This window comes from Simochromis diagramma, unplaced genomic scaffold (assembly GCF_900408965.1).
Source record: "Simochromis diagramma unplaced genomic scaffold, fSimDia1.1 OVJJ01000753.1, whole genome shotgun sequence".
Taxonomy (NCBI): domain Eukaryota; kingdom Metazoa; phylum Chordata; class Actinopteri; order Cichliformes; family Cichlidae; genus Simochromis; species Simochromis diagramma.
This window is the reverse complement of record NW_024387523.1, coordinates 15362674-15389681: the sequence shown is the minus strand read 5'-3', so window position 1 is coordinate 15389681 and position 27008 is coordinate 15362674. Positions and strand designations below refer to the sequence as shown.

Genomic DNA, 27008 nt, shown 5'->3' with positions numbered 1-27008 from the left:
CTTATTGCTATCTCCAAATTATTTTCCAGACTGCCAAACTTTCCTCGTGCTTGCAGAGAAAAGCAGAGAGTAAGAATGTCGTGAAAAAAAAGGATTCAAAGTGCAGACTTGAAAGCAAACATTGTCTGACTTACTTTTCCTGCATTTTCTTTCTACCACCTCTCACCCCCTACCCCTGCCCATGCCATAACTTAGTCTCTTTCTGTCTCCCATGGACAAGGTATTATAACGGCTGCGGTTTTCATTGGAATTACTTAAATGGCTCTTAAAAAGCCGTTTGAATGATGAGTGCCGGTGTCTGGACTGTCTTGGTGTGCGTATGTGCGCACGTGTTTATGTGCGAGTGCGTGCCGGCTCCAGGCCTTCGTTTCCATCCAAGATGCCAAATTTCTTTCACCCAACCACCCACCCTCCCATCCCAACCCCACTCCCCCCATCTTGATGTTCACCACATCTCCCACAGTGGTCACACTCATTTTTGTTTGTGCACGTTTTTTACTTTTCCTTTTTTCTGACCCACATCCCCCACCCCACACCCTGTCTGCCTCTGCTTATTTATCCCCACTGTGAGGCGAAAAAAAAGAAACACAATTGCCTTCTCACACTCATACGGTAATGGCTACAATTTGCTTATCGTACAAGCACAGATGTGTAAATAAATGGAGTCTAGACTGATAGCGGAGACAAAACCTTAACATGTGCATTTAAAACTGAGTTTCCCAAAGAATAATAAGAAAGCAAAGCAAAGATGTTTCTTTGTTCTAACACACTTTTCAAACAGTTAAGCTCTAGACAGTCTCAATTTCAATATCTGGGGATCAGACCATTTTCTCAGCTAACAAACAACACGATCCATTACTTTGTATCCTCTGTATCTATGCTCCCACCCACCAGAGATGCTTTGTGTTACTGTCTGAATTCTCTTCTTGAATCTGAAAAATGCAACGAAAGTGGTTGCAGACGCATTCCAGACGCCCTCTATGGAGTGAGTGATGCACCAGTGGGAAAACACAGAGAAGCTGCAGGGAGTACATAGGATGCAGCAGAGGTTACAGATCAGCCATATATCGTCTCTGACGTTTACCTGAACGTGTTCAGGAGCACCCGAAACTTGCTCACATGCACTTTGCAGAAAATGGACAAGGACAACGGTGCCACTGTGGTGTCTCTTGACAATAGACAAGCGAGATATGTAGGAAGTGTCAAAAAATGCAAAGCAAAGCAAAATGCCAATTTTGCTAAAAGACTCAACAAATGCAGGATCAAAATGTGCAAGACTGAATAAAATCCACAGGCAAGCAGAAACTGTGAATATGCTGTTGTGTCTGGCAGGCCTAAGAACTATTTGGACAATTTTGAACACTGGCAGCATTACAGCTACCCCCCTTCTGAATAACTGTATTGCGAGCTGTGTAATGTGTAGGGATAAAGACAGGAGAATTTTGTCACATGGAGTAGATTAGCAGATTAACAGATGCAGACTCAGTGGAGTCTTCTACCATTTGTTTGATATTTGTCACTGGTCAAGAAGTATAGCAGCAGTAACAAAACCACTGATGCCAACCTCTGCTTGGTGGAGTTCTAACTACCTTAGCTTTCACACCAGTTTGTGAATAAACAAGCAAAATTAGCCTGTAGTGGTATGCGTAGGAGTTTGAGTTCAGTACAGATGTAGTATGAGTACAGAGTCTGTATTTGAGTGGCCTGAGTGATGAGGGTTACTCAGACCATGGCTCAGATTGGTGAGGTGAGTGGACAGGGGTGGGGTGTGGGGCAGCTGCTCAAACTGGTGGTGGGTGGGGTGCACACCTGTGATGGCACGGGTTTTCCTGAGACAGGAGGATCTGGCGATGGCCTTCAGGCAGACGGCAGCCAATGAATTTTTTTGACAACAGAAGAATATTAACAGAGGTCAGATTCTGTACAGTAACAATGTTATTGTTAGATAAAAACCTGCAAATGCACTCATTAGTATAAGTTTAATTGAATTCAAATTTAAATGCTACACACCCATCTTCCACCTCAGCCTCCATGATGTTACCCTCCACCTCAGTACATCGAACCTACACCTCTTCCTTAGGAGTTACATACAAAGTCTATGCAATGCATCAAGTGATGGGAAGACAGGAGAATCTGCATTTGCACAACTAAAAATGTTTAAACTTATGCAGAAAGTTGCTTTACACTGGATTGCAAAGACACATCAGCTCTTCTCACCTGATGCTCCTGATGATAAGACACTGATAACAACCTTACTCATGCCACTGCATTCACACAAGTAACGTGAGATGAAATTTTTCTTTGTATTTGGTTGGAGTGCTGCTCCAAAGTGATAGACTCAATAACAAAACATGATGTAACACCCTAGTATTGGTGCAAATCATAGCTTATGCATTTTTTACATGTTCTTATCACAATGTACTCATACATTTTGAATTTCACAAGTCAAAAGCTTTAACTGCCAGCAAAAAATCACCATCTGAATTGTGGAAAAAACCTGTGAAATTGGTGTGACTAACAGCAGCAAGAGGATAGCAGCAAGAATCTGTTCTGCAACAGAAGCATTATTTGCCTTAGGAAAGAAGTCTGGAATAATTTGAATCTCATCATCACTTTGTGCACACTGGGAGATCGCCTTTCAACAACCAAAACTCTGGGGAAAACAGCAAGACATTTCCAATCAACAGAATTATACACAGAAACAAAACGAGACACAAGACAGAGAGAAATGTCAGAGAAGCTGTTTTTTGGATCACATGCACCCATATAAAGACCCCCCAAGGAAACCCCTACAATTCATTAGAGCACTATAAGAGTGTACTGTCCGGGCATCTGCATATTTCCAACAAGTGTTGACATGGTCTGGATTTATCATTGTCTCCACGTGAGAGGTAATGGCCTGGTCTGTCATAGCTAAGCTTCCTAAGCATACCTCAAGACAAGACAACAGACTGCAAACAAAAAAGACAAAGCTAAAACACAGATTCTGGCAGAAATATGTATATTTAGTGAAAATGTTTGCAGCCTGGGTATGGTTTCAGCATGAAGAACTAATGATAAAGGAACCAACCAATATAGTGGACTGTACATTGTCCTATTATTTCATATTCTTATATTATATTCAAAATTAACGAAATTGTTATCCTGTGGCAATGTCTAAAAGACTTTTTTAAAAGGTCTTGAGTTTTGTCACTCGTGTAGAAGCCTGGAATTGAAAGATAAACGAGTAAGAGCAAATCTATTAGTCTACAGGGAGTGCAGAATTATTAGGCAAATGAGTATTTTGTCCACATCATCCTCTTCATGCATGTTGTCTTACTCCAAGCTGTATAGGCTCGAAAGCCTACTACCAATTAAGCATATTAGGTGATGTGCATCTCTGTAATGAGAAGGGGTGTGGTCTAATGACATCAACACCCTATATCAGGTGTGCATAATTATTAGGCAACGTCCTTTCCTTTGGCAAAATGGGTCAAAAGAAGGACTTGACAGGCTCAGAAAAGTCAAAAATAGTGAGATATCTTGCAGAGGGATGCAGCAGTCTCAAAATTGCAAAGCTTCTGAAGCGTGATCATCGAACAATCAAGCGTTTCATTCAAAATAGTCAACAGGGTCGCAAGAAGCGTGTGGAAAAACCAAGGCGCCAAATAACTGCCCATGAACTGAGAAAAGTCAAGCGTGCAGCTGCCAAGATGCCACTTGCCACCAGTTTGGCCATATTTCAGAGCTGCAACATCACTGGAGTGCCCAAAAGCACAAGGTGTGCAATACTCAGAGACATGGCCAAGGTAAGAAAGGCTGAAAGACGACCACCACTGAACAAGACACACAAGCTGAAACGTCAAGACTGGGCCAAGAAATATCTCAAGACTGATTTTTCTAAGGTTTTATGGACTGATGAAATGAGAGTGAGTCTTGATGGGCCAGATGGATGGGCCCGTGGCTGGATTGGTAAAGGGCAGAGAGCTCCAGTCCGACTCAGACGCCAGCAAGGTGGAGGTGGAGTACTGGTTTGGGCTGGTATCATCAAAGATGAGCTTGTGGGGCCTTTTGGGGTTGAGGATGGAGTCAAGCTCATCTCCCAGTCCTACTGCCAGTTTCTGGAAGACACCTTCTTCAAGCAGTGGTACAGGAAGAAGTCTGCATCCTTCAAGAAAAACATGATTTTCATGCAGGACAATGCTCCATCACACGCGTCCAAGTACTCCACAGCGTGGCTGGCAATGAAGGGTATAAAAGAAGAAAAACTAATGACATGGCCATCTTGTTCACCTGATCTGAACCCCATTGAGAACCTGTGGTCCATCATCAAATGTGAGATTTACAAGGAGGGAAAACAGTACACCTCTCTGAACAGTGTCTGGGAGGCTGTGGTTGCTGCTGCACGCAATGTTGATGGTGAACAGATCAAAACACTGACAGAATCCATGGATGGCAGGCTTTTGAGTGTCCTTGCAAAGAAAGGTGGCTATATTGGTCGCTGATTTGTTTTTGTTTTGTTTTTGAATCTCAGAAATGTATATTTGTGAATGTGGAGATGTTATATTGGTTTCACTGGTAAAAATAAATAATTGAAATGGGTATATATTTGTTTTTTGTTAAGTTGCCTAATAATTATGCACAGTAATAGTCACCTGCACACACAGATATCCCCCTAAAATAGCTAAAACTAAAAACAAACTAAAAACTACTTCCAAAAACATTCAGCTTTGATATTAATGAGTTTTTTGGGTTCATTGAGAACATGGTTGTTGTTCAATAATAAAATTATCCCTCAAAAATACAACTTGCCTAATAATTCTGCACTCCCTGTACAATGTCTCAGACGCACCTGCAGAGGTATGAAAATCAAGAATCAATTAGCAATCAGAGCAAGGAAATGTGTAACATACCATTAAGGCCTCGGTCACACTAGCCTAGAGACTTGTCTGTGACTACTTGACTACCACGCAAAGAATATGCAGGCTGCGTGTGGCTGCTGAAGATTGCTGGCAGTTGGTGTGAACTCCATTGCTAAAAATCCATTCATGCAGGAATAGAGACCAGTCAGTGGTCACTAGCAGTGAGTAGTGAAAACTGTGTATTCAGGGATTGGTTGGCAAGTGGTTGCTCGATGTTGTCAGCAGTCACTGCTAAGGAAAATGTGTATTCCCTAACTGGTTTGCGAGTCGTCTGTTGTCGCTACGTGTAACTGGTCGCAGAAAAGTATACGATGCTGCCCCAAGAACCTCCTTGCGATTCCTTTGGTCACCTGTTGATGTAGTCACCAGTGGTTTGCACCGACTTATCCATGAACAATACTCACCAAGCTGTAGTGAAACTGTGAAAAATGCAACACAAACTGGAAACACGAAACATTCATTTAAATTCATTTAAAATTAAAAGCTGTGGCTTATGAAAAGTCTAACTTTTACTTTGAAAGCAAACATTCTCTGTTTCCTGTTTGAGTCACATTTTTCAAGTGTCACAACATCTCAAAGAGTAAATAATGAGTGGCTGCAGACAAGTCTTCTGTAGTTTGTGTCCACCACGCAAACTATGAGCAACTGCAGCAATCTGCTAGTGAACTAGTGAACAAAGCAATCACAAGAAGAATTTTTGTGCAGCATCTGCTTTCTCCTGGTGACCAGTTTCACCCGTCTGCAACCAGTCTGGGAATAAAGATTTCTCCCTCACAACCAGAGGTTGCCAGGTGGTATTGCTATTCAGTCTCTAGACCAAAAGAAACCAAAAAATATTGCGTCAAACCTACATCATTGCGGCAGCTCGGTAACCCCAGCAAGAGGCAACACCAATTAGAAACTGGTTTTAATAAAAGGAAATGGGGGGAAGGTGCTTTCTGCCAGGTTAAATTAACCATGCACTTCTAGATTTGTGTGGTTTCTATGCTACTTCATACTTCTATTTCTGGTGTGTCAGATAATGCAGTTCGTGTCAAAACTGCTAGTGTGTGTCAGTTACCCACAAAGTGTTCTTTAGCAGTACTGCGTGACGCACTGGGTTATGGCATTAGGAAAAAGAGCTGGCTCTTTCACTCGTTCACTTCTCTTTCAAACCAATTGTCTTCTCCTGACTCTATGAGCCAACTGTAAGGTGCTGGACTAAATATGCGTGATTAGTTTAGCTGATTTTCTGCTTGAATCTTCTGCAGCACCTAATAACACCACTGATAAGAGTTAGCATTGTTGTTAAAACCAACAATGCTTAAAAGAAAAGTCCAAAATGCCAGGGGTATCTGCAATAATTCACTGTAACACCGTCCCTATATGTAAGTGGCCCTTTGCAAATTCCAGACTGTAACATTGAAAAGTTCAGAAAAACAAGGCTTCAGTACAAGCGAAAGCCCTCCTCAAATTTTTCTTTGCAATTTAACCGTGAACAAGCCTCTAACACTGGAGTCTGCTCATTGTCTCTCTTCTTCCAGCATAAGGTTTGAATCAGTGGGCTGTCATATGGCAGGGACGCAGCATTCAGGACACGTTGTCTCACTATATTGATCTGGCAGACATGTCTGCATCCTCGTCTTCCTCCTCCTCCTCCTTGTTATCCCTGCCTCTTCCTTCCAGACAATGACAGATACAGAATATCCAGTTACAGTGATTGGAGTAGAACAAATTAATCCTGTATGACAGGACACAATGAGACCATGTTGCTAAATTAAATACTAATACAATATAAAGGCAGCACTGTGATTCATCAATTGTGGCTTTTAAATCTTAAAAGAAATACTCAGACTGATAGAGACTGATGACATGTTGATTGTAAATTTGAAGAATGGGCATAGTGGGTGAACACATATTGGAATAGAAAAAAGGTAACTTCATATTTAGTAATTCAAAGGAAATAATGTGCATCTGGGAGTAAACAGGTGACCCTGCATGTTTCTGCTGACCCTCATTCAAAACCTCAACCAGATCAAAGACAGCACACGGTTGCTACAAAGTGACGTGCCCTCGTACTGAGCTTATTTTCTCAGTATTATGTTCTTTACCTTCATCTGTCCATGTGCTTTCATCTCTTCCTACCTCCTCCTTCCAAAAGCAGGCCCTTCAACTTTTCTCCTTCCCCAGTTTTACTCTGTCCAACTTCGTTCTTCCAAATAGATGTGTTTCCATCTCTCTTTCCTAACTCGTGCTGATGTTTCCCATATCCCTATCACACTTTCACCACATGTCAGGAAGACTAGGGTTTGTGTGGTTTCTGCCCAGTTTTGGGAGCAATCCAGCTGAGGCTCATTGGGCTGGTTGTCGGTTCGGCCGGGGCCCACTGTTAGGAAATGACCACTCCTCTGGTTCAAATTAGCAATGAGGCAACGTCTTTTTTTTTTTTCTTTTTCTTTCTTTTTTTTGGGGTGCTTTTTTTTTAACTAAGGGCCTGCAGATGAAATAGATGGAAAAGTGTAGAGAGAGAGTGCACAGCCATCTGTAAACCACATGAAGGTGAGTGGTAATTGATTCAATGCCCTCCCTAATTAAGTATTATGTTGGTTGGCCAAAGAACATCTTCCCAGAAGTGGTTGTACTTCTGTAGCGTTCACTGTCCAAACAGTCACAGACTTGCATGGTTAATGTCTGGTTAGGCATGTTTTATTTCCGTTCGCTTATTCTGTAATATATCACCTGCAAAATATCCAGATTTTAATCAGATCATGTAAATCTTTGACCTTCCTCAGTTTTTAATAAAATAGTTCATGTCTGCGTTGCTTTACAGCCAACAGCAGTTCCATATTGTAAATGTATGCAAAGTGGAAAGGCAGCCGATAAGGCTGTCGTGCAGTCAGGCTGGTGTTTATCTTGGTTTTCACTGCGGAGCATCGCAAATGTTTTCCATGAAATGCAACTCCACATGTATCCGTCCTAAATTGTTTTCTATAGGCAGAACCTTTCCTGTGAGCATGAAACACAATAATTCTCCCACAACAGCTTCTTTAGGGACTTAGAAGCGCTGCCAAACAGCATCGCCTTTGCTGTCTGACTCCAGAAAGCATTACATATATTTTTGGGATAAACACAAAAGAACTGCAGTTAGGACCATGCACACACACACACACACACACACACACACACACACACACACACACACACACACACACACACACACACACACACACACACACACACACAAGAACAGTAGAGCAAAGCTTGCACTGCATGCACCTCAGACAAGCTGGAATGAGCACAAAGCTTTTTTTTTTTCCATTTTGTCGTTTCACTACTTTGCTGCTGATTACAGGAAATGATCAAGACAAAAGCCTTGAAGGACTGGTTGTGTTGTATGCTGCCTAAAGCCTTTGAGCATTTGCATTATGAAACACATGTTGCTCAATGGCCTCAAAGTCTTTACAGAAAGGATTAGGTCTCTAAGCCAAAGCCATTTAAACATAAAGTCTGAGAGAAAAAGCACCCTGCACTGAACAATCAGGGAATAATGTAAGAGCTTAGTTTTTCTTCTTTTTCTTCTATTTTTTTCGCTTCATATGGGAATGGAGCCATGGTAAATATAAATAAGTGTACACAAAGACAGTATGAACCATCAGAGGTGTAATTTGTGCTACTGAGATGCCAATATAGTATGGTATAAGAGCATTTTCAAAAGACACAGCTCAAAAGCGAGGGGGTGGTCCGTTGCAGGGATAAGTTGTTTTAAACCCACTTCCTCGAGAAACACTGCGAGCCAAGTTAAATTTCAGGTGTTTATCTGGGCAGAAACTGGCAAACCCTGCTAGTTTTTTTAAGGTTGGATAAAAGATGGGTTACATATGTTTGTGGCCATGTGGTGAGTACCTGCGGTCACCTGCAAGTGAAAGGACATAAGGAACACTGACAGTCTAATGTGTTTTCATTTTATATCATGCTGAGCAGCAGATCATCATTGCAATATAGTCACTTAAGTTAAGAAATCTCCCCCATCTTATGAGCATAAAAAATATAATATTTTGAAAGCGTTTAAGACCAACAAGTGCTGCAGATGAAATGATTGGCTTTAGAGGTACTGACGAACTTAATGCTAAAATCTGGATACACAAAAGTTCCAGAGAAATCTTGGTTTATTTTAAAACAAGTACCTCATTATGGTTAGGTAAACATTGTGGTTTGGAATAAAATTACTATAAAGTGTAGTAATAATATAGGTTAGAAATCTGGTATGGATACAAGAAGGAGCCATTGTTATTTAGAAATAGGGAAAGAAGTTTTCCCTTGTGAACCCAATGTACGATTGGCCCATGTGATATAGGTATCACAACCACTGCCATCTAGACACTGACTTAAAGTTCTTCAGATTTCTTTCTTTGTATGAACAGAGTAATAAAGCAGCAATATTTCAGCTTTAGCTCTTGAGACCTAACAGACAGGTGAGAAATGAAATGAAAAACCAACATAAATGTCTTAGTGAGGTGTTTTGTCATCAGAGACCCCAATATGTTTCCAATATGCCCTGATTTTAATTTTCCAAGGTTGTTGAGATCTTCTGGAGAGACAAATTCCTCTAAGAAGTATTGACGTTTTTGTGAAGACTGAGAACACTTTCAAACACGAGTTCAATTGAGTTTAAAACTGGTCCATGTGAAAGTCCATGGTTTTTATACTCATCACACCACTCAGTGACATCTCAAACCATATGGACTGGGGCATTGTCATCCTGGAGGATCCCGCTCACATGAGGATAGAAATCTGATGACAACTTTATACTGGCTTGCGGCAACCCTTCCCTCACAGTGGACAAGTGCAGCTTAATCATGCCAGCAATGACTCTCAGTAGCACAAAGGTGACTTTTTTGATATTGCATTCTTGTCTGCATTTGCTCACATACAGCTTTGCAGACTGTCATCTACATATTGTAGCTGTTTAATGGCACCAGGGGGCAGTGTCACAAACAACCAGTCTGTGAAGTACTCTTTCTTGTGCTATTGTTGGTCCTTAGCGTGCTGCAGAAAAGTAAGCAAAGCTAATGCAACAATACAAAGAGTTAAAATAAACTGAGAGTTAAGAACAATGAAACGTGTTTCTTGCAGCCACCGCTTGTGCTTTTGTGTATTTTTTTTTTTTTAATTCTTTTAAACATTTTTTCACACTTCTCCCAGTGAACTCCATGTTCATGCACAGGTAGGCTCTTTATATATAAAAACCTACACGAAGAGTGACAAACATAAAATTTTGAGTTCTTCCTTTTCTTCCTTATTACCTGTAAGTTCTATGTATGTTGGTCCTGATAGTTTAAATGCACTGCAACTTAAGAAAACACTAGCAAGTGCAAGTATGGAAATATATTGGAACTTGAATGGAACACAATGAAAGTACAGAAAAGCAAAATCTCAGAAAACATAATGGACGTGTTTATGCGGAGACATTACTGTGACCGACCAGTTCTGGAAGTGACAGAAACCAAAATGTGAAGGGTCGCTCTGAGACAAAAGACATGGAGGATTCTTCGTGTTGTGAGGGAGGAAAAGATGCAGGTAATGTGTGTTTTAATCACATGACTCGTATAATACTGCACATACATGTTTGCTGCTAGCCATTTACTGTTAGCTTGTCACTTCCGCTGCTGTTCCGTCACGTTATTGCCTTCCCAAAACTACTTCGGTTGTGTTTTGTGAGGGGTTTTGGTGAGCTTTTGGTGCTTTTTTTTCCCTGTTGTTGCACCATTTTTCTATTTTCTGGTGTTTTCTTAAGTTGCGGTGTGTTTGAGGCCACTATACCTGTGACCACTAGATGGCGTAGGTCAAATAGATGACACTTTTGTTGCTCCAGGGGTGTGGTTAATACACATTTCTGTGGTATAAAGAAATTAGAAGCTCCAAATTTAGCAGTGTGGTTGTTTGTTGATAGCAGACGTTGTTGTTGTCTACAAGTGGTCACTGGGAAAACTCTACTCTGTGTTAGCATGTGATACATGTGTCACTTAGTAAGCATCCCCCTTTCTACACCAGAGAATCTGGCTTTCTGAAATACTTTTTATTATCGGGCTCCAAGGGGATCATAACACCACAATAACCCTAGTCTCTTTTCTCCTTTTTTTACAAACACCTACGCACAAATCTAAATCAAGCACAGACTGAACAAAAACAAAGTCTGGAGCTTTTCAAATAGTCTCAGAAGAGCTGTTTCCAAACCCTTACTCACTATTGACCCGTCAGAGAGAGATATATCCATCCCGCATCTGAAGTGAAATAATAAAAATAAACTGCTGGCCTGGGAAGTACGTCTGCAACAAGATGAAAAGAGGGATAATGTAAGTTTTATACTGAGGAGCTGACCCCTGTTAAGAGTTGGCCAAAAGTCCTGCTTTTGGAAGCCCCAAACAAAACCCTCGCCAGACGTTAAGGGTGGGGGGGGCAAGAGGGGGGCAATGAATGAGAGGTAAGACAAATAGACTTGCCCACATGCACTCCACGCACATGTTCATTTGCACTAACTATCTGAACGTACAAACACGTGGGCTACGCAGCCGCCCAAACATCAAACAGTCTTCTTTTGGCTTCTCTCGGTGTTACGAGACTTTTGAGCAGCGACATCGCTCCACACATCCCCTGGAGATGCTGGGAATCTTTTGCATCTTTGCATCCAGAGTTAAAACCAAGGAAAACTCAGCCTCATCAGCAGAACAGCAGATGTCACATCTCATTAACTAGAAACAGCTCTGTTGCTGGATGAGCACCGACGCTCTCATTCCTGTTTGTTCCTGTTGGGTTCCCTTTGGAAACACAAGCTGTCATCCCACAACACTCAGAGGCAGGCGGGAAAAACATAGATGTGACTCCGGGAAGCTGTTGCTCAATACGTATTCCGTCCGCGGCTTGTTTCCTCACTGCGCTTTGTTCGGGCTTCACTGACTAAAAGCAATGTTTGGCATTGGGGAAGAGCACTGCTTTACCACAGGGGTTTTAGTTTGAGCCCAGTAAAGAGTTGGGGTTCAGTCCAAAAGGATTTGTAGACTAAACCAGTAAAATAAGATGGAAAGAAATGGGGAAAACGGAGAGATGCTAAAACAACTGGATAAAAGTCAAGGAGAAAGGGGGCTGTTGGGGGGTGGGGTAGTAATGCCACCGCCAGTTTCCTCCTGCTGCTGTATGACTGATAAGTTTCTTCTGATAGCCGAAAAGGGTATGTTGTCAAGCTACTTTGCGCTTGCACGCTTTCTTTTTTTAAAAGATTGAACCACTGCTGACAGAGTCAATGGGAGGCGGAGGGAAAATAACACGTTTGCCAAGCCTCCCCACTGCTTGCTCTCCCCCCGTCTCTCTTTCTCCATCCCCTTGTTGCTGCCAGCACAGTGGAAAAACTTCCTCTGGTCCAGACACAGTTATGAGGGAATAGGAGTGGGAGATCGGTAAACACAGATAAAGGGAAACAGGTAAATGAATCAGAGAATAATTCAAATAGAAAACTAAATAATCAAAGCTGTCAAAATTCTAATCCACATGAAACAGAGCTCAAATGAGAGAAAACTGCATTTTTCCCCCTCTCCTCGTCTTTCTGTCCTCTAGCTCTGAGCTGAGAGCCAAAACAATGTCCTTCAAAACAAGGGCCTGATTAACAACATGCTGTTCCATCCACTCTGGAGGGCCGTATGTTTGCGCAGATTCACTATCTGCCATTCAGCTAACTGACTTCCACATATATCAGCTCGCATGTGCGGGCCAAGATGGCTACTGTTGATGTTCAAATAAGCTTAGACAGTATAAACACACGAGGTCAAAGGAAGCAAAAGGAGGCAGGATGCAAATCTCCATGCGTCGGCACGGGGAAACAAGTTCATGCCTTTCACTGTGTCTTTTTCTAATTCCCCTATTAGCTGAAAAACAAATCCAGCCAATTAATCTTTAATATTATGGGCCAGGCTCTGATCAAGACCAGGACCTGTATAGTGTTTCCCCCATCCTTCACTGGAATTCTTCATTCAGTATATCAGCAGCACCAGTTAGCATTCCCCATAATGGGTGCTGCACAGTATTTGTGTCTGTTTGTGTACCACAGAGTCATGTTAGGAAAATCATGGAGGAAAGTTCTTAAGGCTGACCTAACAGCTGGCATACTGAACAAAAGAACTTTAAACCAGGCTCACAAGGGGGCAGGGAAATCTTTAACCTTTACGAGACGACAAAATAACAGAAGGGGAGCAAGGAAGCAGACAACCTAACAAATACACACATCTGGTAGAAAAGCATAATATGGCGTAGGTGAACCCAAACAACACAATAACAAGGGCAGAAACAGGAAGATAGGAGGAGAGTAGAGGTGGGCAGATGGATCCGAATATCTAAGTATTGATATCAGAGTCGATAGTAGCCTAATAGCCTCTGAGATCAGTATGCAGCCTTCTGATTTGTGTTAAATAATTTATTTTTCTTTTGGAAATGAAAAAATATATCTCAAACTATGAAAAATGTCTGAACCTTTTTGTGTTGACTGTCATGTCTGTTTTATTTATAGCCTATAGCACGTTTAAACAACAGAAGCTGACGCGAAGTGCTTTAGAGACCTTACATTCCAGGTCTCTTGAGGATTATCTCTTAAGTTATTGCACATTGCTCTACCCTGCATCAGCTGCCTATATAAGATAAAAGTATCGGCATCGGTATTGGTATCTGCAGTACCAGAATTTGCAGTATTCCACACCACTAGAGCAAACTAAAATCGTAGAAGAAGTTTCAAAATAAAATAGGAAGTACTTGTAAAAAACAAACAAACAAACAAAAAAGCTAGGAACACAGAAGGAACAGATATGAAAGAAGAAAAATCCCCAGTAACATAAGAACAAAGTAAAAATAAGGATTATATAATAAAACCACAGACAAACAAAAAGACCGCGACTCAAAAGGCTCAGGGAGAACTTGTATGTGTGTCCATTCATGTGATTTTGTGTTTGTGTAGGAATAAGGTGGGCGTTTACGTTTGCTGGAAAATGAGTGGCATTCTCCTTCATTTCCTGCTAGCACTGAAAGTAATAGAGCCACAAGTGCTTGCCCGCTCTCAAACACAAACACACATGCAAAAGCTTACACAGCCACGGCTACAAAGGGACTGCGAGGAAGCACAATCTAGCACATGAAACTGATACAGTCTGCTAAAAGTGGTTTGGCATCATTTAACAGCACAAGAGGGGAGGCTGAAAACTGAGTACAGTTGGTAAGTGATGTGATGGACTGCAGATATCCCCTCCTCTAAGTCAGCGAAAATGAAAATGAATTATGATCAGCTGTACTGTAACAGTGAATTAGGGCACCTCTTTGAATGTTATCAGAGTTGTGAGGCAATTTATAAAAAGAATAATATTTTTAAGATTACTTAAACATGTTTCAATAAAGATTCATTTGAAAATTAGCAGAGAGAACAATAGGTATGCTTTTAACTACACAGTGCCAGGTGTCTTTGAAACTGCCTGCTATTCTGCCCCCTTGAGGTCACACACTTTGGACTGTTTTACAAGAGGGTGACACAGTTCATCAGCACAGCAACATTTCTATTTTTATTATCCTTCTGTTTTGCTCTTCGATCACACAAATACAGGACATTAGCAAAACAGATGGGTATTTGTAACGAGGGAGACATCCGAGAACAGGTTTTCTGCTGGCTGTCTCTGGTGTGTGCCGCTGTAATGGCTATGAAAGCTCGCCCAAGAGTTTACAGATCCACAAAGATGTCCTTTATTCTTTTACTGCAACATTTAAGGAAGAAAATAAATAAATTCCCTTTAAACTACTGAGGGGGAAAAAATTCAAGCGCTGGTGTTGAGTTTGGAGTGTAAAAACGTCACATGTTACAGCCTATAAACTGAATGCAGTGGGGGATGAGAAGCTCAGCAGTATATGAGCAGGCAGTCTGGCAGCAGCGCTGACAGTCGAGTATGTTCATCTGTTGGAAACGTGTGTGTGTGTGTGTGTGAGGTGTAAATCCACATGGAGGTGTTTGCTTTACACGGGGCATAAAGTGTGCCGTGTGTGCCGCTGTGTATCCAGCGTGACTGTTGCTTGTGTATGCTTGGTCACACTTTTGGCACTCTGTATCAAAGGGCTGCATGGGCAGCTGGTTGGAGTCTGGTAACTGTGGTTATATAATGCACTACACACAAAACACACACTTGAGCTGCTTGTAACCACAAGTCAGCCACTAACTGACCAGTCGCCGCCCACTGTGAAATCGGTGAAAGTCATTTAGCCCAGGTTTTGTCAAGCGCTGAACACAAAACAGACCGTTAATTCTTGAAGAAGTTGAGAGGAATGTAAATCTTTTAATCTATCAATTCTTTAATCGAAACAAAGCCATGCACGTGTGGAAAGCTGACTGGAAGCTGGCTCACTGCTGCACACCAGCAGCTCTGCACACTCCTGTTGTTGCTCACCAACAAAGAAGAGCGCTCACACTCCAGTGTGTGTCCCATACGATTGTTTACACACTCTAGTGGAGATCCAGTCACATAAGGGCAAGCATGTGTGCACACATACCAGCACACACACTCACACATACACACAGGTACACGTTTAGTAGACTTTTCTTGCCGTAGGCCAGCAAAGTAGAGGGATGCTGCCAAATGTTTTTGGATTTCAGATTTCCTGACCGCTGTCTTTTCCAGACTCCCCCCCTCCACTTTTTTGTCTCTTACTCTCTCTCTACACCTCTCTTACTCTGTATATTTTTCTACCTCCCCTCCTTCCTTTGCAAAGAAACTCTACTGCTGCCACCACAAGCCACTGCCGCCGCCGCTGCTGCTGCTGGTGCACTAAAACACATGTGATCAAAAATGTATCTCCTCAGCAGAGCTTGCATTTTTTCTCTATCTATCCCTGCTAGTTTGTCGTGCAGTACACCCAAGGGCTCGGAGTCACAACTGTCTGTCCTCTCTCTGTTTGCGATGGAAGGATGCCGTTACAAAGGAATGCAGTGTCGCCTGCCAGAGGTATCACAGTGGATGGACAGAGCAGAGAAGAGAAGAGCATGTGTGCGTTTTGTGTGCGTTTGCAATCTTCCTTTGCACTTGCACATACCAATCATTATATGATTAAGAGCAGCTATTGCATTACACAGAAAACACAGATCCATCCACATGGAGGACACCCTTGTTACATCTGTAACCTTGAACATATCCTGCTGCACAGCCGAGCCCCCGATACACACTTGAAATGCACACCACGCCCCCTTCAACATCATCAACTAAAGTCCCAGATGTATGGGCATGGATGCATCAACAGTGTCTTAGCCCAGATCTCAAACTCGCATACCTGTTGCGCATACACAAAGCAACAGTCCAGATCATCGCTCTCACGGGACACTCAAAGATCAACAGCTACAAATTTTATATAAAAATCAGCGTCCACACAGTGTGAGTGGAACACTTGAGTGTGCTTTTGGTGTGCTCAGTTCTTTTTAGTCTGCAAGTTGTTACTCTGTGCGCTGGCTTAGGACTGAGGAGAATTATGCAAGTCCCATGACTAACAAATGGAATCTGTTTTTCCTCCTTTCCCGCTCTCTCTCTTAATTGCTTTTAGCCACCTCAGGCACAAAAAAGAAAAGAGATGACAGGCCACGAGGATGCTAATGGATTCAGAGGAAACCTGCTTACCTTTCTTTCCTCAGAGACTCGGTGGAGGAGAGCAGGGGTGGGGGGGAGGATCGCTGGGCAAGGGCAGCGTTAGGTGTGTGCGTCAGGTGGTTCAGGGTCTCTTCTACCTCCCTCCTTCAGCCACTCGTGTCTCCCATGGGATGTGATGGCATCAGGTTTTCAGCGAACAAGTAGGGTCCTCCTGGGCAAAGATCTGGCACTCGGAATTGGTCCAGCGCTGCTCGCAGGTGCAAGAATAACAAGCAAACAATAAAAAGGAAAAGAAAAGAAAAAAAAAAACAAAATGCAAAAGTTAAAAACTGAAAATCTTCAACTGCAGGTTGAGATAACTGTCTGCAAAACTTTTAATTTTCTGCTTCCAGCAAAAACAAAAACAAACAAAAAGGAAGGAAGGGAGAAAGAAAAAAAGTTCTATCCATGTACTTTTTGGGGGGGCAGAGGTGGCAAAAGTGACAGAGGTGATAAAAGGGTGAGAATGGGGAAACGTCCTCTCTGTGTCGTCTTCGAGCCGTCCAGACGCAGGTCTGAGGAACACCTTCCCAATCTGTGCGCTCTTGCTCTCCAGGGTGGAAAGTAGGAGGGAAGGAGCAAGGGAGCAGGACACAGAGGGAGAGAGAGTGAGTAGCAGTGAAGTGGAACTCAGTCAGTTAGTCACTCAGGTCAGTCAGGCAGGCAGGCAGCGAGGCAGTGTATCTGGGTCCAAGCAGGTTGTGCTCCCACTCCAAGGACTTATAACCCGAGGTGGGGCGGGGGGGGCTGTGCACCTCGCTGCTCCAATCTCTCTGGCTTACTACGCGATCCCTCTCCCACCAGCTTATTTTGGGAAAGACGGACAGGATTGTTCATTGGGTTAGCCCCCTTGATACAAAAAGCAAGTGTCTGTGGCTGGCTGCAGTGAAGAAGGAGGGGAGTGAGCAGGATGGGGTGGGGTAGCAGCCGCGCAGAGAGGGGTGGGGTAGGATGAAGAGGAGGGAAGGGGAACAAAAAAAAGACGAGAAGAGGGGAATTCGGAGGCGTCTCATGTTCTGCTTCTCACTGTTCTCCTCGCCTTCCCAAACTCACCTCCAGGAAATCACGCTGCCTTTTTAGCCTGTTTACTGTTTTGAAACATGATCACAAATCAGTCTTGCAAATGAGATCCAGCTTATACTTTATTTCTTTTGCAGCTTTATTGATAAAGTCTGTGGATGACATGACAGTGGACAACGGTAAGGCTCAAAGCGGCATTGCACCATCACCTAAAACCTGCTGTAGGTCGTGTGCAGTTGTCACATGGTGCCACTTTCTTCGTTTTGATCACCATAGTGCGGTTAATCACATCTTTTTACATTTCTTTAGTCCGCCTCATCTATTCGTGGCACGTATTACAAGTATCAACTATTCCTCGTCTTTGAAGCGTGCCAGGTGATTGCCGGGAAAATAAGCAAATTCTCATGAAAACTGGTAATGTTTTGGATGTTTGCTAACAACCTGGACGAGCCACAGCCATCCCTTATCATTTAGTACAGGTTACTTCCCATACAGCAGCAACTTAGTAGGATCAAAACAGACTTAGCATTCAGTGTTTAACTGGCAGCGTGCTAGCTGGCTCTTTGCTATGGTAGTGGACCTTGACGAGCATGCTGTTCCACGCTTCTGATTGGATACACTGGGAGGAAAGCTGGCCTAGCCTTTTCCTGAAAGACCTACTGGGACAGAGCCATTGACTGATTTAAAGATCAGATAGAGACTGGGATTCCAAACAGATCTGCACCAAGAGGAAAGAGAGAGAGAGAGGGAGAAACAATAAAGAGGATTTTAGAGTTGCCCAAGTTCTTCCCCTCATTATGATGTTGTGCCAGTTACTGGTTTATTTAAGGCTCTGTCATTTCGGCAGCATCCACTGATTCATTGCTTCAGTCACTCTGCAAGTAACAGAGAGTTGTCAAAAGTTGGCAGCCCCACGGCACTTTCTCTCATTCATGTTTTGCACATGAGGAGTAATAAACGTCCCCAGAGTGTGTAATCTACCAACTTTTAGAAGCAAAGTCGGGCTGAAGTCAGCTTTTCCTTGCATGAGAGCGTCTCAAAAGGGCATATTTGGATCATTATTATAATATTTAATGGGGATCTACTTTTTGAAGGATGCCATTATGGCAAAATTTATAGTACAGATGGGGTTTTATGCGTTTTATTTGCACTCTTTTGAGCAAATATCAAGATAGCAAAGTGGTTAGACGTGCACGAGAGGGCTAAAAAGGAGACATCTGCAGTGATGGATGGTCATAAATGTGACTGCTGATAATTGCCATAAGTGCCATCGTGATCAGCTAAAATAAGTATCCTGTTCACGACTGGAGCCGAACCAAATTGAATAATTAAAAAAAAAAAAGCAACAGGCGTCATTCCTGTGAAAGAGCCATGGTGCAAGTTGAATGGTCCTCTGAACATATAAAGGGTGGAGTAACCATATGCCCAGTAATGATGTCATCAATAGGAACCCTGTGTAGTAGTTAGGCCTGCCATTCATCCCCCGCCCCAGGTGTATGTGTTTCTGCGTGCATGCGTGCCGCTTGTTGATCACGCCCCGCCGCACAAGTGATCGCTGTTTGTAGCTCAATGGGGCAAAAAAAATCAGTCGGCGGAGGCTCGCACACAACCACAAGAAAGCCTCCGCCTCTTCCAGTTATGGCCATGCTACAGTTGCACTGAAGAATTCCACCTCGGGCTCATCAACAAATCTCAGCTAACCTTCTAATACTCTCACACAGACACAAAACAAACGCTTATGTTCACTCATTTGGTCAGCCTACACTCACCCCCTGAAAAGTCCCCACACCACTCACCACTATAGCATGGTACGAAAGCCCCCTCCCACTCGCTTTGCTTTTACAAGGTGAAACATTCCCGAGGAGAGGGAAAAAACACCTGGTCGTCATAAGTTTGCCTTTTTTCACTCCACTTTTTCCCCTCCGCTCCATTCCATTAGTAAGAACAAAAACAAACAGTGGCTGGAAAATCGTTGCATTGCATCACACGGACCCGCTTTGCTCTTGATGTTGGTCAGAAACCCCCAAAATAAGACATCAGGGACAGGTTGGCGTCACAGATAAACTACGCCCTACACCACACCTAGTGTGCCCAAACATAGACTCCCTATGTGCTAACGTATGGGGGTCTGTTCTCAAAGGTGGTGTGTTAAGGGTGGAGGGAGTTTGTCTGGGGGTGCACTGAGCATGTGTGTTCCTTGTGTGGGTCCTGTGAATGGCTGGAGTGTGTTATAGGGTGGAGTTGCTTGTGAGCTTGATTGAAATTAAGTTTGGGGTTGTAATATGACCTTGTTTATTCGATTCAGTGGTCACTCTCTGAGTGAAGTATTGTATGGCAGTGACTGCGTTGATAGCATAAGCTAACATGGGTAACGGTTAAGAGTGTTTGGAGACATTATTCTGATTCACAGCGTTCATTCACTTTTCATAGCAGGATTAGGAGCACCTACACCTAATGCACTTTCCTTCAGCTAAGCCCCTTTTATTCAAACAAGCCATTGATATCCATTAGCGAAGGTCAGAGTTGAAGGTTCACACAAGGACAACAGAGGACAGGTGTTCCTCTCTTCCATCCTGCTCTTTTCTCCTGTGCTTCTATAGTCCCTCTTTTATTCACTATCAGCCTCTCTTTCCCTTGTGCGACAATTCAAAAGGGCCGTTTTCTCTCAGGTGATGTGGTCCACCTTTGTCTGTTCTAACCTTACAAAGGAATGCCTGGCATTCACCAGGCTGTGCCTGCACAAGGCAGTTTAAGATGAGTGAAAAAAGCTGGTGAGGGAGGAAGGGAAGGGATAAGGCATAAGAAAAGGAAATTTCAAGAAGGGAATAATAAAGCAGCACAACAGAGATGCAAAAAACATTAAAAAGCTAATGCGAAGAGGATAACCAAAAAGGAAAAGACAGAAACTTTTAAAGAAGGTGCCATACAGAAGCAAGGGAGGAATGGAAAGTGAATGCTAGAGTTATTGGAGGTTCAGTAGTTTCACACACTGTGGATAAAACTTGAAGCCTCTGAAATTTATGTGAATTTCAACAAGGAAATTCCTCTGAGATGGGCTTGGGGCTCTGCCCTTAGTTGGCATGAGGGTGGAGAGTGTGGGTGGGGTTATGGGAGGGCACAAGAGAGTAGAGAAGTGAGAAGAATGGATAGGTGGATGGATAGAGCGGGTAGAGGAGGAGAATTATTTTTTTTTTGTGGCTAGACTCCTCTTGGCTCACCTGACGCATATTGTTGCCGAGCTCAGTTTCCCCCTGGGGTAATCATTTGACACTGATAAAAAGGGGGAAGGGGAGAGAGTGGAGAGAAAAAGGATGACAGTGTTTCCACCCTGGGAAAAAGCTCTCTATGGAGATTAGAGGACAGCTGGGGTAATTCTTCCGTCTGTTGGACTGGGGAAAGGGAAGACCGGGGGAAAAGAAGAGAAGAGAGTGAACAAAAAAATTCAAGAAGAGTTTCAGGAGAGAATAGCAGGAATTGTTCTGCATTTTGGAAGGTGTTGTTGGAGTAATTCCCCTCACTTTCTTCACACGCGCCACACATGCACTAAAATGACTGGAGACAGAAAGAGGAGAGGCAGGGGGTGTTTGGAGGTAGAGAGGTGTACGCACATTTTTAAGTGTTTCCACAGTCACAAGTCCAGATTTCTAGCTTTGGCACACCTATGTGCACATGCACACGTATACACACACAAACACACACACACGATGCTGCAGCATGTGCAAATAGAAGAGTGGCGACTGAATGGTATTTTACTGCTTCTGTATTTATGGCAGGTTATTTTGACCCTGGGTGGTCCCCGCTGAAAGACTTCTGGGGTCATTAATCATCAGTCAGGAATCAGATGTCAGGTGTGTGAGTGTGTGCGGGAGAAAGGAAAGAGAGTTGGTGAGTAACCAAAGAAGAGCGAGCCCATTTACTGTACTGTACTGTATTGTGCTGTATGAGCAAGAAGGGTAGGAAAAAAAACAGCAAGTGTGTACGTGCATGTTTGAGGTTTGCCTCGCAAGCCAGTGGATATCCTAATCAGCTGAGCTGGTGGTGAGATGAAAGAATGTGAAGATTATTGCCTGGTAATTGTTTCCAGAGTGCAACAGTGCTGCTATATCTCAAAAAACTCTCACTGAGATGTTGTACACATCCACCACCCACCACACATTAGGGTCATGGGATACGATAATCCAACTTTATTATTATTCTTTGTCTTTTACTGACTGATCTCAAAGGTTCATCCAAAGACAAACACACTCTGAAACGGCAATTTCCCTACCCGCTAACTTTTTTGTCAACATGCTTGCACACAAACAGCAAAAACAAGACGCCCAGAGATCTGCGCTTGACTGATAAGCTCATCACTCTATCAGCTAGTCGGCTGTTCGAATGCCATTTTCTTTCTACCGCTTGTTGACAGCCCCTCGTCTCAGCCAGCCGGCCCTGAGAGGGCAGAGGGAACTGAGATCAAACAGAGACAGAACTGTTTAGCTTTTGTTTTATTACATTTTTTTAAACCCATGTTCCGTTTCCGAACCATTGGGCAAGACAGCTATTTCCTTTTTACAGCGGGAGCAACAGAATCACGAAACCCAAACAATCAGGTTACAATAAATAAATTTGACTGCCGGAGTTTGGAGATTTCAGCAGAACATCCAAAGACTCCACCCGAGTTAGATATGTGGCGCTAATGCTGTGGGTCAAGGATGAGCATCCAAGTTCACTGAAGGGTATCCTAACTATGATTGATTTGTATAAGAAAAAAACATCAAATGTCTTCTGTATAAACAGGATTTCCACTGGAGGAAGCGACAGCTGAATCTGAATGTGTTATCCTTCTTCCTCCTAGAATAACAGAATTATCTGAATCGGTCTCTGATTAACCTGTTTCGCAGCTGTGACTAAATTATCTTATTATGTAGTTATATAAGATTTCACTTGTGTGGCGCCAGTTGTTGCATCTCTTAATCGCATTCGTTTGCACACATGATTTTAATCACAGTATCAAACACACTGACTAGACGTATTCTCGTGATCACTTAAATAATTCAATCTGACTCGAGCATGTTTTTGTTTTGACTTTATTGAAAACACTTCAAAACAATGAACGTACCGTCTGGTTATTTTCTGCTCGGCAGCCCTGGTAGTTACTGAGTAATCACGGCTGCTCTTCTTCCACTGTCCATATCCAATGGGTCAGGTCCACAGAGCACATTTATTGGTGCGATAAACGGTTTATTTTGACATAATGATACACTCAGACTGTGATTACAAGAAAAAATGTGTTTGATATGTCAAGATAGCAACCTAAACTGTTTTCTCAGGATAACTGGCAAGACACAATGCATATTTGTTATCTCTAGATAATTAGATAAGTAATTTGCCAGAAAAATAGGTTCATATGGAAGAAAAAAAGCTAATTAAGCTGTGATCTTGCGATAACAGGCTAAACAAATATGATAAGTAACCATTACAGAATTCCTGCTTTGAAAACTAAAACAGGATTGTCCCAGTGAGACGGGTTAGAGTTTAACCCGGATGAAGTGTTGTTCTTGGTCTGTCACACAATATACAGTTCAGTGAAAACTGCTGTAATACTGGTCTATGTAACACTTCTTGGTCTATGAGCCTACTTGTCTGAGCAGCAATGCAAAGATGTTGAACTAACTTATTCAGTTATCAGAATTACTCATCAATTCAGATACTCATTTCACCTCACCTAAATGTGTAGTCATGCGAAAAAGAAAATGTCTCTATGCAGTCCTATGAAGAACTAAGCCTATCCTCACCGTTTCCATAGGAATTGAGAAGATAAGTAGTAGCTAAGTTGGCTTGTTAAATGTTAAACTTCATAACAGTGGAGTTGGAAAAGGACTGAACAAGCATGGCTGGTTTGAAAGTGTAGAAAGCCTCTTCTATATAAAATGACCATGATAGCGCGACGAAGCTTTAGAGAGTTGCTTCTGAACAAACCACTGAACAAAGATTGGAACAAGAAAGATGTTTGAACATAATGTGCAGAACCATGTTTAGTGAAACCCAAACATTGCATTTTAGCGCAAACACATGATACCATCTGTCATGCACGGTGGTGGAGGGGTAATGATTTTGCTTTTTTTGCATTTTTGCTGTCAAACATGAGTAGACAATGATCAGCAAGTTCAGCAAGAACATTTACAACAAAATGGCTAAAAAAAAAAAACAATCACAATGTCAAATTGGCCTGATCAAAGTTCAGACCTCAGCCTAACTCAAACCTTTGGTGGATCTTAAAGAGAACTGTGCATAAGTGAATGAAAATAAACCTCAAGGGACTGATGCAAAGCCTTTTGATCAAGTCGTAAAGACACGTGGGTCAAAGGTCATCCACAATGATGTGAAAGTCTGATAAGGTGTTTGATGTACTTGTTTTTTCACACAACAGTATATTAAAAAGTGGGATTCACTGGTACACTGTACATGTAGGGTGAAAATTGAGCTGAAATCTTTATCTCTCCCTTCTTAGCCATACTGGATATTAGTGATGGGAATCGAGAACCAGTTCTTGTAGAGAACCAGTTCCTGGTAGTTCAATTCCTTTGAATTGATCATCTGCCTGCCTATCAATTGTGTTTATTGGTTCCGCCTACTCTTGCGTAACAATTAGCTGATTTCAGTTTGTGTGCGGGAAGAGGAAAATAGTGGTGTAGCCTACAGGGTGGAATATCGACATTACTTTTATTTTTACTGAGCAAAGGGACAAGAGTGCAATGGTAAAGTTCATCCAGAACAGAAACATCTGCATTATCTAACTAATTCAACTTCAGCTCTTTACAAGCACCTGCATAGACAACATGCTAATGCTAAGCTAGCCAAGAAACCAGAATGATGATAAAACTGAGTTTTATCGTCTACCCACAGCCTGAACCTTAACAGGTAACAAAAGCAGTGAGGAGCAGTCATGCTGTGCACGTTCATGTATCTGAAGTAGAATCACTGTGGTGATCGCTTTGTGCTAGTTTCCATCTTTGCTTTGCATTGCTGGCTTTGTGTTTGTACCCAAGTACTTTGAGAAAAATCATGCATGTGGCCTTATTAGGATAAGGATTTGTGTTGGTGTGTGCGACTGTGGACTATCAGTGTATATTGTTAAATGGTAATTATGAGAAAATGCATTTGAGCTAATTTTACAGAAAACACTAAACCGATATAAGGAGTAGTATAAAGAATTACTTTCTCCTGAGAGTAAAATGGCCTGTATTTGTATAGCGCTTTACTTGTCCCTAAGGACCCCAAAGGGCTTTACACATCCAGTCATCCACACATTCACACACTGGTGAAGGCAAGCAACATTGTAGCCACAGCCACCCTGGGGCCCACTAACAGAGGCGAGGCAGCCGAACACTGGTGCCACCGGGCCCTCTGACCACCACTAGTAGGCAACGGGTGAAGTGTCTCGCCCAAGGACACAACGACCGAGACTGTCCAAGCCGGGGCTCGAACCGGCAACCTTCCGATTACAAGGCGAACTCCCAACTCTTGAGCCACAATCGCCCCAGTAGTGAAGTAATGTACTGCATTACTTTTAGGACAAGTGTTCTGTGTAATATGTGTAACCCATTACTTTTATCCCTACTGGATTAGCAGAACTGTTTAAAGAGAAGCTAATAGAAACCTAGAAACATTAACTTTATACAGCAATAAGGCAACAATGCTGACAGCCAGTACTGTGTTTGCAAGTACTGCTTTCCCAAGCCTTACAACAGCCTGGGTTGTGACCTCTTGAGTGGCAGCAATCCTTTTCCCTGACCTTTGGCCTCTGTACTCACACTAAGCAGATTCTGTGCTCCTGCTGCAAATGCCTTAGGTCTCCTCAGCCCCCTCAAACAAGCTGTTGTAAGTTTAGTCCCATTATAACAAACTAATTTATTCACTTGACCACTTGCTGACCCTGGATGAGCTTCTAGCGTTGTTTCTTTTGTGTTTCAGTGTCTGAGAAGCCAAATAAGCTTTTGTCTGCACATGCACACTTGCTCACACTCATGGGCTGTATACTGGTGCCCCGTCTCACCTGGCGTCCTGTCTGGCTTTGTGAGTGCGTCCTGACCTTGGCGCTTACAGGAACCTCCTCCCTAAACAGCTGTCCCAACACCCAATGTCGTATATACACAAGGAAACAGAGAAATTGCACTACAGCCTCACGGGTCAATTCCCGCACAGTCTGTGGATATCACATCATGAATTTCGCATTCGGAGTGGGTGATATGTCCTGAGAAATGCATCTGGGAAAGCAGTTTGAATAACACAAAATTGGTTCTCAGTGGGACATTAAGAAATATTAACTGTCGGAAGGGATTGTTTTTCAACTTTGATCATTGTGGGAGAATAAACAGCGAACAATATGACCTTGTTCAGATCAGGGTGAATTAGCTATAAAGCACCGGTGACTGAGTGACTGTTTCATGTGTAATGCACTCTTTGGGGAGACCCTTTTTTTCACGCAAAATTCATAATGTTGACTTATTCCTGAGAAACAGAGAAGACAGGGCGGAGCAAGGATGGAAATATGTGTGTGTATATTACACAAAACAAGCAGTCAAAATGAAGGATAAATAATGAAGCTGTCAACATTAGTGCCAGGCCTTTGCCTGCAAACCACAGTTTATGTCAGAAGAACAGGGCTTACACTAACTCTCACATACACACCTACTGGAGAATGTGGCAAGTTAGGTTTAAATGCAAAGCATTTCTGTTATTCTGCCTTGCTGATCCTCCGCCCTACTTTTGTTCTCCACTCTTTTGCCCACTTTCTCCTCGAAAGCCTGCAGATGTGTAGATACGCAAAAGAAAACAGGCAGCGGGCCTCCGGCTTTGGTTAACATGGTAAGACACACCAGAAAAACAAAAGACCTGTGAAGTGCACAAACACCACAGTAGAAAAACTGCAGCAAGGACCACCCATGAAGGTGGCAAGTGAGCCACTAAGACCTAAATCAGTTTCTTGGATGTGGGTGCTACTAGATAAAGAGTATGACATGCATGGATGGGTAAAGAGGCAGACACAGATGTGCCACAAAACAGTTGCAGTAATAAAGAGGAACACAGAGAGGGGAGTAAATGGACATGTGGCTTCGCCATAATGCAGTTCAGCATCTCCAGGAATTATGTTAACCTTGGGTATTCTCCACCTCACAATTTATAGTCAACGTTCAGTGCAACTACTGAAAGTAGTGTGCCACTATGTAGTGATGCATAAAATAACGGTGTGAGGGTGTCCAGTAATTATACTCTATCCAGTATAATTGCAAACAGTATAACTGCATATTGTCAGAGACACTGAAGAAGTTTAGTTTAGTCCAGTGTACTCTTAAAATTCATCGAGAAGAGTCTTTATTGAAGGAGATACTTCTCCACACAGACCCCCACATGTCCCGGTTATCTCAATATAAGC

General features: G+C 42.7%; 1 protein-coding gene across 1 annotated transcript in view; it reads right to left on the bottom strand.

Moving 5' to 3' along the window:
• Nucleotides 1-17437, bottom strand: part of col8a2 (collagen, type VIII, alpha 2) — a 56904-nt gene extending 39467 nt beyond the window's left edge. The window contains exons 1-2 of the mRNA XM_040020303.1: nucleotides 16985-17437; nucleotides 16562-16778 (exon numbers count right to left, since the gene is read on the bottom strand). The gene's annotated coding sequence lies outside the window, so the exon portion shown is untranslated. The remainder of the gene's footprint in view (nucleotides 1-16561; nucleotides 16779-16984) is intronic.
• Nucleotides 17438-27008: the final 9571 nt, after the last annotated feature.